This window comes from Hyperoodon ampullatus (genome assembly GCF_949752795.1).
Source record: "Hyperoodon ampullatus genome assembly, chromosome: 5".
NCBI classification, from domain to species: domain Eukaryota; kingdom Metazoa; phylum Chordata; class Mammalia; order Artiodactyla; family Ziphiidae; genus Hyperoodon; species Hyperoodon ampullatus.
This window is the reverse complement of record NC_136918.1, coordinates 134,678,619-134,693,221: the sequence shown is the minus strand read 5'-3', so window position 1 is coordinate 134,693,221 and position 14,603 is coordinate 134,678,619.

The window sequence follows — 14,603 nt, the reverse complement described above, 5'->3', positions numbered from 1 at the left end:
TCTGACAGGTGTGAGGTGATATCTCACGGTTTTGATTTGCACTTCCCTGCTGATAAGTGATGTTGAGTATGTTTTCATGTTTCTATTGGCCATCTGTATGTCTTCTTTGGAAAAATGTCTATTCAGGTCCTCTGCTTATTTTTTAATTGGGTTATTTGTTTGTTTTTGATGTTGCACTGTATGAATTATTTGTATATTTTGGATATTAACTCCTTATCAGATATAACATTTGTAAATAACTTCTTCCATTCAGTAGGCTACCTTTTTGTTTTGTTGATAGTTTCCTTCAGTGTGAAAATGCTTTTTAGTTTGAAGTTGCCCCAGTTGTTTATTTTTGCTTTTGTTTCCCTTGCCTGTGGAGACAGATCCAAAAAATATTGCTAAGACTGATGTCAAAGGACATTCTGCCTGTTTTCTTCTAGGAGTTTTGTGGTTTCAGGCTTTACATTTAAGTCTTTAATCCATTTTGATTTTTTTTTGTGCATGGTGTGAGAAGGTAGTCTAGTTTGATTCTTTTGCATGTAGCTGTTCAATTTTCCCAGCACAATTCATTGAAGAGGATGTCTTTTCCCCATTGTATGTTCTTGCCTCCTTAATCGCCCATGTATGTGTGGGTTCATTTCTGGGCTCTCTATTCTGTTCCATTGATCTGTGTGTCTGTTTTTGTGCCAGCACCATACTGTTTTTTTTTTTTGTGGTACGCGGGCCTCTAACTGTTGTGGCCTCTCCCGTTGCAGAGCGCAGGCTCCAGACGTGCAGGCTCAGCGGCCATGGCTCACGGGTCTAGCCGCTCTGCGGCATGTGGGATCTTCCCGCACTGGGGCACGAACCCGTGTCCCCTGCATCGGCAGGCAGACTCTCAACCACTGCGCCACCAGGGAAGCCCTGTTTTTGTTTTTTTTAACCATACTGTTTTGATGACTCTAGTGCCTTTTGAAATCAGGGAGCATGATATCTCCAGCTTTGTTCTTCTTTCTCAAAATTGTTTTGGCTAATCAGGGTTTTTTGTATTTTCATACGAACTTTAAAATTGTTTGTTCTACTTCTGTGAAAAATGCCATTGGTATTTTGATGGAGATTGCATTGAATCTATAGATTGCCTTGGGTAGTATGGTCATTTTAACAATACTGATTCTCCCAATCCATAAACATGGTATACCCCTCCATCTGTTTGTGTTGTCTTCAATTTCGTTCATCACTGTCTTATAGTTTTTTGAGTATAGGTCTTTTACCTCCTTAGTTCAATTTATTCCTAGGTATTTTATTCTTTTTGCTGTGATTCTAAATGGGTTTGTTTTCTTAATTTCTCTTTCTGAAAGTTTGTTGTTAGTGTATAGAAATGCAACAGATTTTTATGTATTAATTTTACATCCTTGTACTGTATTGAATTCATTGATAAGCTCTAGTAGTTCTTTGTTGGCAACTTGAGGATTTTCTACGTATGGTATCATGTCATCTGCAAACAGTCACAGTTTCACTACTTCCTCTCCAATTGCATTGTTTTTATTTTTTTCCTGTCTGACTGCTGTGGTTAGGACTTCCAATAATATATTGAATAAAAGTGGTGACAGTAGGCATACTTGTCTTGTTCCTGATCTTAGAGGAAATGTTTTCAGCGTTTCACCATTACGTATGATGTTAGCTGTGGGCTTATCATATATGACCTTTATTATGTTGAGGTATATTCCCTCTATACCCACTATGTTGACAATTTTTATCATGAATGGATGTTGAAGTTTGCCAAAGCTTTTTGTGCAGCTATGGAAATGATCATTGATTATTATTCTTCAATTTGTTAATGTAGTGTATCATATAGATTGATTTGCAGATATTGAACCATCCCTGCATCCCTGGCATAAATTCCACTTGATCATGGTGTGTGATCCTTTTAATGTATTGTTGAATTCAATTTGCTAATATTTTTTGAGGATTTTTGCATCTATGTTCATCAGGGATATTGGCCTGCAGTTTTTTTTGCATGTGGTGTCTTTGTCTGGTTTTGGTATCAGGGTGATCCTGGCTTTGGAGAATGAGTTTGGAAGCATTCCTTCCTCTTCAATTTTATGGAATAGTTTGAGAAGGTTAAGCGTCAACTCTTCTTTAAATGTTTGATAGAATTCACATGTGAAGCCACCTGGTCCTGGACTTTTGTTTGTTGGGAGTTTATTGATTAGTGACTCAGTTCCATTACTGGTAATCAGTCTGTTCATATTTTCTATTTCTTCCTGATTCAGTTTTGGGAGACTATACATTTCTAGGAATTTATGTGTTCTTTCTAGGTTGTCCATTTTATTGGTGTAAAATTGTTTGTAGTAGTCTCTTATGATGCTTTCTATTTCTGTGGTGTTTGTTGTAACTGCATTTCTGAGTTTATTGTTTTGTGCCCTCTCTTTTTTTCTTGATGAGTCTGACTAATGGTTTATGAATTTTGTTTATTTTCTCAAATAACCAGCTCTTAGTTTCATTGACCTTTTCTATATTTTTTAGCCTCTCTTTAATTTATTTCTGCTATGATCTTTATGATTTCTTTCCTCCTACTAACTTTGGGGTTTTGTTTGTTCTTTTTCTAGTTCCTTTAGGTGTAAGTTTAGGTTGTTTATTTGAGATTTTTCTTGTTTCTTGAGGTAGGCTTTAGTACTATAAACTTCCCTCTTAGAATGGCTTTTGCAATGTTCCATAGATTTTGGATCATTGTATTTCCATTTTCATTCGTCTGCAGGTATTTTTGATTTCCTCTTTGATTTCTTCAGTGACCCATTGGTTGTTTAATAGCATATTATTTAGCCTCCATGTGCTTGTGGTTTTTGCATTTTTTTCCTTGTAGTTTATTTCTAGTCTCATAGAACTGTGGTCAGAAAAGACTCTTGATATGATTTTAGTCTTCTTAAATTTACTGAGACTTTTGTGGCCTAGCACATGATATATTCTGGAGAATGTTTCATGTGCACTTGAAGAGAATGTGTATTCTGCTTTTGGATGGAATGTTCTATATATTAAGCTCATTTGGTTTAATGTGTCATTTAAGACCAGTGTTTACATAGTGATTTTCTGCCTGAATGATCTGTCCATTGATGTAAATGTGGTATTGAAGTCCCCTACTATTATTGTGTTACTGTCAATTTCTCCCTTTATGTCTTTTAATATTTGCTTTATGTATTTAGGTGCTCCTATGTTGGGTGCATATATATTTACAGTTGTTATATCTTCTTGTTGGATCGATCCCTTGATCGTTATGTAATGTCCTTATCTCCTGTTACAGTCTTTATTTTAAAGTCTGTTTTTTCTGACATGAGTACTGCTACCCTGGCTTTCTTTCCATTTCCATTTGCATGGAATACCTTTTTTCATCCCTCATTTTCAGTCTGTGTGTGTCTTTAGATCTGAAGTGAGTTTCTTGCAGGCAGCGCATAGATGGATATTATTTTTGTATCTGTTCAGCCACTCTATGTCTTTTTTTTTTTTTTTTTGCGGTCCGCGGGCCTCTCCCTGTTGTGGCCTCTCCCGTTGCGGAACACAGGCTCCGGACGCGCAGGCTCAGCGGCCATGGCTCACGGGCCTAGCCGCTCCGCGGCATGTGGGATCTTCCCAGACCGGGACAAGAACCCGTGTCCCCTGCATCGGCAGGCGGACGCCCAACCACTGCGCCACCAGGGAAGCCCCACTCCATGTCTTTTGATTGGCGCAGTAAGTCCATTTACATTTAAAGTAATTATTGATAGCTGTGTACTTAGTGCCATTTTGTTAATTGTTTTCTGGTTGTTTTTGTAGTTCTTTTTTGTTCCTTTCTTCTTTTGCTCTCTTCCCTTGTGATTTGATGACTATCTTTGGTGTTGTGTTTGCATTTCATCCTCTTTTGTTCTGTGGGTATCTATTAAAGGTTTTTGGTTTGTGGTTACCCTAAAGATATATATAAAATTATTTTAATTTGATGCTCTATTAAATCAGAATACACGCCAAACCCTGCATTTTCACTCCCTCCTCCCCCGTTTAATGTATTTGACCTCAAATTGCATCTTTTTGTTTTGTGTATCCCTTAACTATTTATTGTGGATATAGATGGTTTTAATACTTTTTTCTTTTAACCTCCTACTAGCTTTATAAGTGGTTGATCTACTATCTTTACTGTATATTTGCCTTTACCAATGAGATTTTTCTTTTTATAATTTTTATATTTCTAGCTGTGGGCTTTTCTTTTCTGCTTAGAGAAGTCCCTTTAACATTTCTTATAAAGCCAGTTTAGTGGTGCTGAACTCTTTTAGTTTTACTTGTGTATAAAACTCTTTATCTTTCCTTCAAATCTGAATAATATCCTTACCAAGTACAGTATTCTTGGCTATAGGTTTTTTCCTTTCATCACTTTAAATATATCATGCTACTTCCTTCTGGCTAGCAAAGTTTCTGCTGAAAGTCAGCTGATAGCCTTACCAGAGTTGCTTTATATGTAACTAGTTGCTTTTCCCCCGCTGCTTTTAAGATTCTCTCTTTATTTTGCCATTTTACTTACAGTGTGTCTTGGTGTGGACCTCTTTGAGTTCATCTTGTTTGGGACTCTGTATGCTTCTTAGACCTGGATGTCTGTTTCCTTTCCCAGGTTAGGGAATTTTTCAGCTACTACTTCTTCAAATAAGTTATCTGCCCCTTTCTTCTATCTTTTCCTTCTGGGACCCTTAATATGCAAATGTTAATATGCTTGATGTTGTCCCAGAGGTCTCTTAAACTATCCTAATTAAAAAATTCTTTTTCTTCTTTTTTTTTCTGTTCAGCTTGGGTTATTCCCACTACTCTTACTTCCAGTTTGCTGATCCATTCCTCTGTATCATCTAATCTACTGTTGATTTCTTCTAGTGTATTTTTTTATTTCAGTTACTGTGTTCCTCAGCTCTGTTTGGTTCTTCTTTATATTTTCTAACTCTTTGTTAAAATTCTCACTGTGTTCACTCATTCTCCTCCAGAGGTTTGTTTTTTTTAAATATTTATTTATTTATTTATTTATTTGGCTGCTCCAGGTCTTATTTACAGCAAGTGGGATCTTCGTTGCCAAATGGGGGATCTTTAGTTGCAGCATGTGGGATCTTTTAGTTGTGGCATGCAGACTCTTAGTTGAGGCATGCAGGATCTAGTTCCCCAACCAGAGATTGAACCCGGACCCCCTGCACTGGGAATGAAGAGTCTTAACCGCTGGACCACCAGGGAAGTCCCCCAGAGTTTGCTGATCATCTTTATGATCATTACCTTGAAATCTTTATTGGGGTTGTGTATTTCCACTTTGCTTATTTATTCTTCTAGGTTGTTTTTTTTTTAAATTTTTTAAAAATAAATTTATTTATTTATTTATTTATTTTTAGCTGTGTTGGGTCTTTGTTTCTGTGCGAGGGCTTTCTCTAGTTGTGGAGAGCAGGGGCCACTCTTCATTGCAGTGCACAGGGCCTCTCACTATCGCAGCCTCTCTTGTTGCAGAGCACAGGCTCCAGACGTGCAGGCTCAGTAGTTGTGGCTCACGGGCCTAGTTGCTCCGCAGCATGTGGGATCTTCCTAGACCAGGGCTCGAACCCGTGTCCCCTGCATTGGCAGACAGATTCTCAACCACTGCACCACCAGGGAAGCCCCTTTTTTAAATTTTTAAAATTTTTATTTATTTTTAATTTAATTTTAAATTTTTAAATTTTTATTTATTTTTTTATTGGAGTATAGTTGCTTTACAATGTTGTGTTAGTTTCTGCTGTATAGCAAAGTGAATCAGCTGTACATATACATATATCCCTTCTTTTTTGGATTTCCTTCCCATTTAGGTCACCACAGAGCACCGAATAGAGTTCCCTGTGCTCTACAGTTGGTTCTCATTAGTTCTCTATTTTATACATAGTAATGTATATATGTTAATCCCAATCTCCCAATCCATCCCACCACCCCTTTCCCCCCTTCTTCCACTTGGTATCCATACATTTGTTCTCTATGTCTGTGTCTCTATTTCTGCTTTGCAAATAAGTTCATCTATACCATTTTTCTAGATCCCACATATATGCATTAATATATATTTGTTTTTCTCTTTCTGACTTACTTCACTCTGTATGACAGTCTCTAGGTCCATCCATGTCTCTGCAAGTGGCACAATTTCATTCCTTTTTATGGCAGGGTAATATTCCATTGTATATATGTACCGTATCTTCTTTATCCATTCCTTTGTTGATGGACATTTAAGTTGTTTCCATGTCCTGCCTATTGTTGAATACTGTAACTAGTACTGCAATGAACATCAGGTGCATGTATCTTTTTGAATTATGGTTTTCTCAGGGTATATGCCCAGGAGCGGGATTGCTGGGTCGTATGGTAGTTCTATTTTTAGTTTCTTAAGGAACCTCCATACTGTTCTCCATAGTGGCTGTATCAATTTACAGTCCCACCAACAGTATAGGAGGGTTCCCTTTTCTCCACACCCTCTCCAGCATTTATTGTTTATAGATTTTTTGATGATGACCATTCTGACAGGTGTGAGGTGATACCTCATTGTAGTTTTGATTCGCATTTCTTCTTCTAGGTTTTTATCTTGTTCCTACATTTGGAACATATTCCTCCATTGCCTTGTTTTGCCTAATTTCTTTGTTTATTTGTATGTGTTAGGTAGCTTGGCTATGTTTCCTGATCTTGGAGAAGTGGCCTTATATAGGAGATGTCCTATGGGGCCCAGCAGCACACTCCCCTCTGGTTATGAGAGCTGTTGCTCTAGGGGTGTCCTCCATGTGAGCTGCATGGGTTCTTCTGTTGTGGCAGGCTGACTACTGGGGGTGAGCTGGTAGTTGGGGCTTCCAGGCCCTGCCTCATGCAGTGGCTGCCAGCCCACTGGTGGGAGGAGTTGGGTTCTGGAGTGGCTGGCTGTGGGTCCTGGGGCTGGTGCTGATGTGCTGGTGGGTGAAGCTGAGTCCTGAGGTAGCTGGCTGTGGATCCCAGGGTGTTCCAGGACTAGTGCTGGCCCGCTGGTCGGTGAGACTTGGTCCTGGACCCCCTGGTAGGTGGGGCCAGGCTCTAGGGCAGCTGGATGCAGGGCAGGGCTGGTCTACAAGTGGGTGTGACTGGCTGCTTGGCCTGGGTGGCTGTGGGACTGGTGCCAACTAGCTGGTGGGTGGGTAAGCCCCCAACACTAATAAGCTAGAGGGAGGACCCTAAAATGGTGCTTGCCAATATCAGTGTCTGTTCCAAAAATGGCTGCCACAAGTGTTTATGTCCCCATGGAGAATCCCAGTGTCCTCCTGCCTCTCTGGGAGGCTCTCCAAGATCAGCAAGTTGGTATCACCCAGGTTCCTTTCAAATCACTGCCTCTGTGCTGGGTCTTAGAGAGTGTGAGAACTTGCACACACCCTTTAGGAAGAGAGTCTCTGTTTTTGATGGCCCTCTGCCTCTCCTGTATGCAAGCCCCACTGACCTTCAAAAGCAGATATTCTGGGGGCTCATCTTTCCAGTGCAGGACCCCCCAGCCTGGGGAGCCCAATGTGGAGCTCAGACCCCTCCCTGCTTGGGTAGAATCTCTACAATTGTTATCCTCCTATTTGTAGATTGCCTATAGTGGGGTATGTGTCTTCACTATACAATGTCTCCACCCCTCCTACCTGTCTCACTGTGGTTCTATCTTTATATCTTTAGTTGTGGAAAATCTTTTCTGCTGGTCTTCAGGTTGTTCTCATTGATAGTTGCTCTGTAAATAGTTGTAATTTGGGTGTGCCCATGGGAAGAGGTGACCTCAGTGTCTTTTTACTTTGCTACCTTCTCTGTCCTTTGAAACAGGACTTCTAAAAAACTTAAGTTTCTTTTAAAAAAAAACCCTTAAGTTTCTTCCACAGTATTTGCTCCATCCTTATTACAGTTCTCCATTTCTTTCTTTCAAAGAGTTAAATTTTAAAAGCTCATTTGGTGAAAATACTCCACCATTGGTCCTTGTGCTCAAAGATGACTTTTAACATTAAAACAAAGTTTGCTACTGATGGTATAATTTCTAACCCACTTTTCTGCTGCTAACTAAAATAAGGGCTGCACTTTTGGCAACAAGAAATAAAAATATTAAAAATGGGGAATAGAATTGAGATGCTGTAAAATTCTGAGTGACCTTTGATATACAGTTGAAGGTGACAAACAACTTCAACTCAATTTAAAAGTAGTCAGGACAACTGTATAGAATATAACCTTTTTCTTTTATCTGGAATATTTTCACTGATTTTATTTTTCTCTTGCATATGTTTTGTGTTCTGTTAACTTACTTAAACATAATTAGTTCTATTTCATCTGCATGTGTTAATGAGTCTCTGTTTGATCTTCAGTGTAGTTACCAGGTATTCAAGAAGCCTTCAGTTTACCATTTCTTATTATCCATTATTTCAGCAGACACTTCTTAGTACTAGGTACTGTGTTAGGTGCTAGCACAGAGAAAGGGGTAGCCGCGGGGAGAATTACTTCCCAGATGGCCAGTGGTGAGCAGCTCAGAAGCCTGGAGCAGTGCTGGGAGGGAAAGTTTTCTGCCATGAACATATTTCCCAGAGATGTTCACAACCCCAAATAACTTCTGACCTTCAGGTAAAAGTGGAGAGGGGTGGTGGATCCTTTAGCTGGGTATTAAAAGCAAGAGTGATGCCTTTGAAGGCTAAAGAACAGGAAGACAGATGGGAGTGTAGGGTAACAAGTACTTACAACCTCTCACACCAGCTCTGACAGAGCAGCAATCTGCACCTTGGTTGCACACTCCCTGGAATAACCTGGGAGAGATTTAAAACCTAGGATGCCTGAATCCCATCCCAGAGAACTGGAATTGTTTGGTCAGTGTGAGACCTGGCATTGACGCTTCTAAAGCTCGCCAGGTGGCTGCATTGGCAGCTGTGGCTGAGAACCACAGTGGTGAGGAGGAACAGGGTGACCTGGAGGCTGGTCTGGTGTCAGAGGGCAGGGTAGGAAGTGCCCGTGAGGAAGTGCAGTGAGCTCCTCTCTCACAAGGCTGGGCTTCCAGAAGAAAACAGCAAGGGGAGGGCTGGGAGTGACAGGAAGTTGGCTCATGCTGGCTTCCCTCAGGGGGCCTTTCAAACAAACAGGACATATGTTTCTGCTACAATGTCTTCATGGTGGCCCACAAGATGATCTGCTGCATCCCTTTCCAGTCTCAGAGTTCTTGGACATTTTCTCACTGGTGAGATTCTCCCCTCCTTCTTCACTTCCTAGCTGCAAAGTTTGCAGCCTCAGCAGCCAGTTGTCCACATCCTCCTCAAGATAGCCAGGCTCTAGAGACTTGGAAAGGCCACAGAATCCACCCTGAGCACCAGCAAGGCCCAGGCCACAGTCCTTGTCACACGTCTGGGATGAACTCTTAGTGCAGGTCCCACAGCCTGCCTTGGGCTTTTGTTACACGGCTTCAGAGGGTCCTGTGGAAGGTTCAGCCACATAGAATAAGTGAGATAATAAGTGTAAAGTATCACAAAGCCTGGCTTCTACTCACTTAATGTCAGTTGGGACAATCAGAAGTGTTTCCAGACATTGTCAAATGTCCTGTGGGAGACAAAACTGCCCCTCCCCAATTAAGAACCACTTCTCTAGTAATGAGGTGACTCTAGAAATTTTAATACTTAACTTATCCATGGCTCAGATTCATCTTATTCTCCTCTGAAACACAACAGGACCTTAAAATGTTTCATCTTCAATTGTTTTCCTCCCTGTGTTTTAGTTGTTTTTTAAACCCAGAATATATTATTATTGTTTTATACAGAAAATAGTCGTTTAGATTTACTCATATATTTACCAGTTTCTTTCCTGTATTTCTTCTTACATAACTTCCATCTGGGAATATTTTCCTTCTGCCTGAAATATATCCCTTAGATCTTTATCCAAAAAGATCTTTTTACGTCAAATGTCATCAACTTTTGTTTGTCTGAGTCTTTATTTTATCCCTTTTCCTGAAAGATTTTTTGCAGGATATACAGTTCAAAGTTGACAAAAATTTTGGTGCACTTGGAAGGTAGTCTATCACTTTTTGGCTTTTTACTACTGCTGAGAAATCATTTCTTTATTTATTGAAGCTGTTTATTTTATTTTATTTATTTTTTTATTTTTATTTTTTTGCGGTACGTGGACCTCTCACTCTTGTGGCCTCTCCCATTGCGGAGCACAGGCTCCGGACGCTCAGGCTCAGCGGCCATGGCTCATGGGCCCAGCTGCTCCACGGCATGTGGGATCTTCCTGGACCGGGGCACGAACCCGTGTCCCCTGCATCGGCAGGCGGACTCTCAACCACTGCGCCACCAGGGAAGCCCTGTTTATTTTATATTGGAGTATAGTTGATTAACAACATTGTGTTAGTTTCAGGTGTACAGCAAAGTGGTTCAGTTATACATATACATGTATCTATTCTTTTTCAAATTCTTTTCCCATTTAGGTTGTTACATAATACTGAGCAGAGTTCCCTGTGCTATATAGTAGGTCCTTTTTGGTTATCAATTTTAAATACAGCAGTGTGTACATGTCAATCCCACACTCCCTAACTATCCCTTCTCCCCACCCTTCCCTGCTGGTAACCATAAGTTCGTTCTCTAAGTCTGTGAGTCTGTTTCTGTTTTGTAAATAAGTTCATTTGTATCAAGAAATCATCCATAATTTAATTGTTCTTTTTTTGAAGGTAATGTGCCTTCTCTGTTTTTGATGCCCTGAAGTTTCACCCTGATGTGGTTTCTTCTTTGTCCAGCTAGAGATTTATTGGAATTCCTGAGCTTGTAACCTGGTGTCTTTCATCAGTCATTATCTTTTCAAATATTGCATTTGCCTCATCTTTTCTCACCTCTCCTCCTGAGACTGTGATTAGACATGTAATAGATCATCTTGCTCTATTCTCATATATATTATATTTTAACCTTCATATTTCCCATCCTTATGTTTCTCTGTAATGCATCCTTGATAATCACTTCAGATCTACCATCCTAGTGATGGTTAATTTTATTTGTCAACTTGGTGAGGCCATAGTACTCAGATATTTGATCAAATACCAGTCTGAATGTTGCTCTGAAGATATTTTTTTTACATGAGATTAACATTTCAATCAGTAGACTTTGAGTAAAGCAGATTACCCTCTGTAATGTCAGTGGGTCTCATCCAATCTGCTGAAGGCCTTGAAAGGGAAAATATTGAGGTCCCCAGGGGAAGGAGTAATTCTGTCTCCAGATTGCCCGTTGGACTCAGCTGAAACGTCAACCCTTCCCTGGGTCTCTGGCTGCCCTATATATTTTGGACCTGCCGGTCTCCATAATTGCATGAGCCAATTCCCTAATATAAATGTCTTTCTCTCTTCTCTCTCTCTCTCTCTCTCTCTCTCTCTCTCTATATATATATATATATATATATATATATATATATATATATATATATATATATATACACACATGCGTGCACACACACACACACACACACACACACATCCCATTGGCTCTGTTTCTCTGAATCCTGACTAATATGCTCCCCTTTCTGTCCAATTTACTTATTTTCACTTCAGTATTTCCTAATCTGCTATTAAGCCCATCCTCTGACTTTTATATGTCAGTTCCAGTTGACCCTTGAGCAATGTGAGGGTTAGGGACACTGAAACCCTGCACTGTCAAAAATTCACGTATATAACTTTACAGTTGGCCCTCAGAGCCGTGGTTCCACATCCACAGATTGTGTAGCACTGTGGTATGTATTTATTGAAACAATCTGCGTATAAGTGGACCTGCACAGTTCAAACGTGTGCTGTTCAAGGGTCAACTGTATTATATTTTTCATTTCCAGGGGTCTGTTTACCACATCCTCTACTTCTGCCCCCCTCCAACCAACCCCCCCCCACCAAATCTGTTTGATCATTTCTTAGTCTGCAGTGGATTGTAATTATTGCTCCCAGCTATCCTCTCTCTTCCTTGTGAGGGAGTCATACAGTCCCGACTGCTCCCGTGTGACTTGCAGTTCCTCCCTGGGGAGTCGTACACTTCCCCATTCCACTGACGTTTCACTTGGCCATGCCTTTGGCCAAAGGAAGTGGAAAGCAGTGGCATGCTCCATGTCCAGCAGAAGCTCTAAGGACTATTGTGGGGCTGGCAGTTCTCTCCCCATTTGGCAGGTCCTTCAGCCTAGATCCTAGAATAAAGACGTCACTGAGATAAGAACAGACCCTCAGTTGACTGAGAGCCATACACAAAATAAGTGAGAAAGAAGTCTTTGTTCTCAAAGCCACTGAGATTTGCGTTCCTATGAATCATTCAGCCTCTTGTGCTGTCCTGATGTTATCAATGTCTTCTTACATTTCTTTGACTGCACCCAGCACACTGTCTCTTCTCGAGTGTTTATGTCAGTACCTGAAGGGTTGGTGGATCTGGCTGAGCTGCCTGTTGTTTCTGCTGGCTCTTGCTTGTGATGTTTTCTTTTTGGGTTTTGTGATTTCTAACAGTTAATGCTGAAGTTTCTTGTTTTATTTTTTTGTGGTACGCGGGCCTCTCACTGTTGTGGCCTCTCCCGTGGCGGAGCGCAGGCTCCAGATGCGCAGGCTCAGCGGCCATGGCTCACGGGCCCAGCCGCTCCGCGGCACGTGGGATCTTCCCAGACCGGGGCACAAACTTGTGTCCCCTGCATCGGCAGGCGGACTCTCAACCACTGCGCCACCAGGGAAGCCCAATGCTTAAGTTTTATTTGACCACCCAGAAAGTGTGATTTGGGGCTACAAACCTACAGTTTTGAGATTGTAACTTCTCAGGAAAGATACTATCTTGCCTCTCCACTCAGAAATAAAACCGAAACCAAAAAGGTTCGCTTGTAGTCCCTGGGGAGGGTGTGTAGTAGGCTGAATAATGACCCTCAAAGGTACCAGGTCCGAGTCTCTGGCATCTGTGAATGTGACCTTATTTGGGAAAAGGGTCTTTGCAGATGTGATTAAATTAAGGATCTTGAGTTGGGTAAGTGATCCCGGATAATTATCTGGGGCGGCCTTAAATGCAACTACAAGTGTCTCTATCAGAGAGAGGCAGAGGGAGACATACATGCAGAGGAAGAGCAGGTGATATGATTATGGGGCAGAGATTGGGGTGATGCTGCCGCAAGCCAAGGAATGCCGGCATTTGGAAGAGGCAGGAACAGGTTGTCCCCTAGAAACTCTGAAGACTTTTTCAACACATTAAATTCAGCCTAGTGATACTGATTTTGGACTTCTGAAGTCCAGAACTGTAAGAGAATAAGTTTCTGTTGCTTTAAGTCACAAATTTTGTGACACGATATTATGGTAGCCACAGGAAACTGATATAAGGGTGGGATGGGATTCACTTATTCCTGGTTCACCTTTTACGGGGTAGTGGACGCCCTTTGGGATTTCAGATTTATGGGGGGGCCTCCTTTACGCCCCACCTTGAGTGAGCCCAGAGCTTTCTCTTCTGTCCCCTGAGTCCTTGTGAGGGGCTGAAATCTACAGGGTTTGTCAAATGCCCTCAAGGTGAAAGGTGGTACTTGACAAACTTCTCTAGGTTTCGGCCTCTGAATATTCCTTCCTTCCTTGCTAGGAAACATCTGAAGTGTTGTTTTTTAAACATAACATCCAGCATTTTAGTTGACTTCATCTGAGGGTCAGGGAACTTGCCATCCTGCGGGACAGGGAAGTCTAGATGTAGTTCCCTGAGACTGCTGACATCTTGGGGGCCAAATGGTAGACATGTCTCCTTCTTATTCATCGTGCAGGGACATGAGCAGATTTCATCATTAAAGAGGCGATCAAGAGACACACGGGGGCTTCCCTGGTGGCACAGTGGTTGACAGTCTGCCTGCCGATGCAGGGGACACGGGTTCGTGCCCCGGTCCGGGAAGATCCCATACGCCGCGGAGCAGCTGGGCCCGTGAGCCATGGCCGCCGAGCCTGTGCGTCCGGAGCCTGTGCTCCGCAACGCGAGAGGCCACAAGTGAGAGGCCTGTGTACCACAAAAAAAAAAAAAAAAAAAAAAAGAGACACACGGAGTCATGAGGAGGATGGAATACGAGGGAGACCTCAGCAAACATCCATCAATCAGTGGTGGGAGTTGGGGATGTACGCCGGGGGAGGGGGGAGGCACTCAGACAGTGGACAGTGCATCTCTCAGTGTGGCTAGAGAGCCTGGTGGCTGAGATGCCTCTGATTCCACTCCCACAACACAGAATATGGGGCGGGCCAGGGCAGCACCTTGGGTCAGCTCCTGTGCCCGCCTGGGTGGGCTTTTAGGACTGGGAGATCCACATCCACTCTGTTTTGCTTTTGGAGGCCTGCTTGGGGTTTTAGTTGCAACCACTGGAAACTGACTCTGGCTGATAGAAGCAGGAAACGAGGGTCTCAACCTGACCTCGGGGAGCTCACAGAATCTCAGGAAGGGTTGGAGGAACAGCCTCGGGAGGATGCAGGCAGGAACAATGTCCAAATCAGACCTAGTCTGTTGCTGATGCTAGTTCCCCCTGGCTACTGGATGCTTCTGCCAGAACCCCTGCCTCTACTGCTGACCTGCACCCACCTCCCCATCTTCCAACTGAAAGCTGGGCTGGAGCCCCGGTTATATGCTTATAGTCCAGCAGCAAGGGGGCTGGAAAAGAGCAGGTGGCATTTTGAG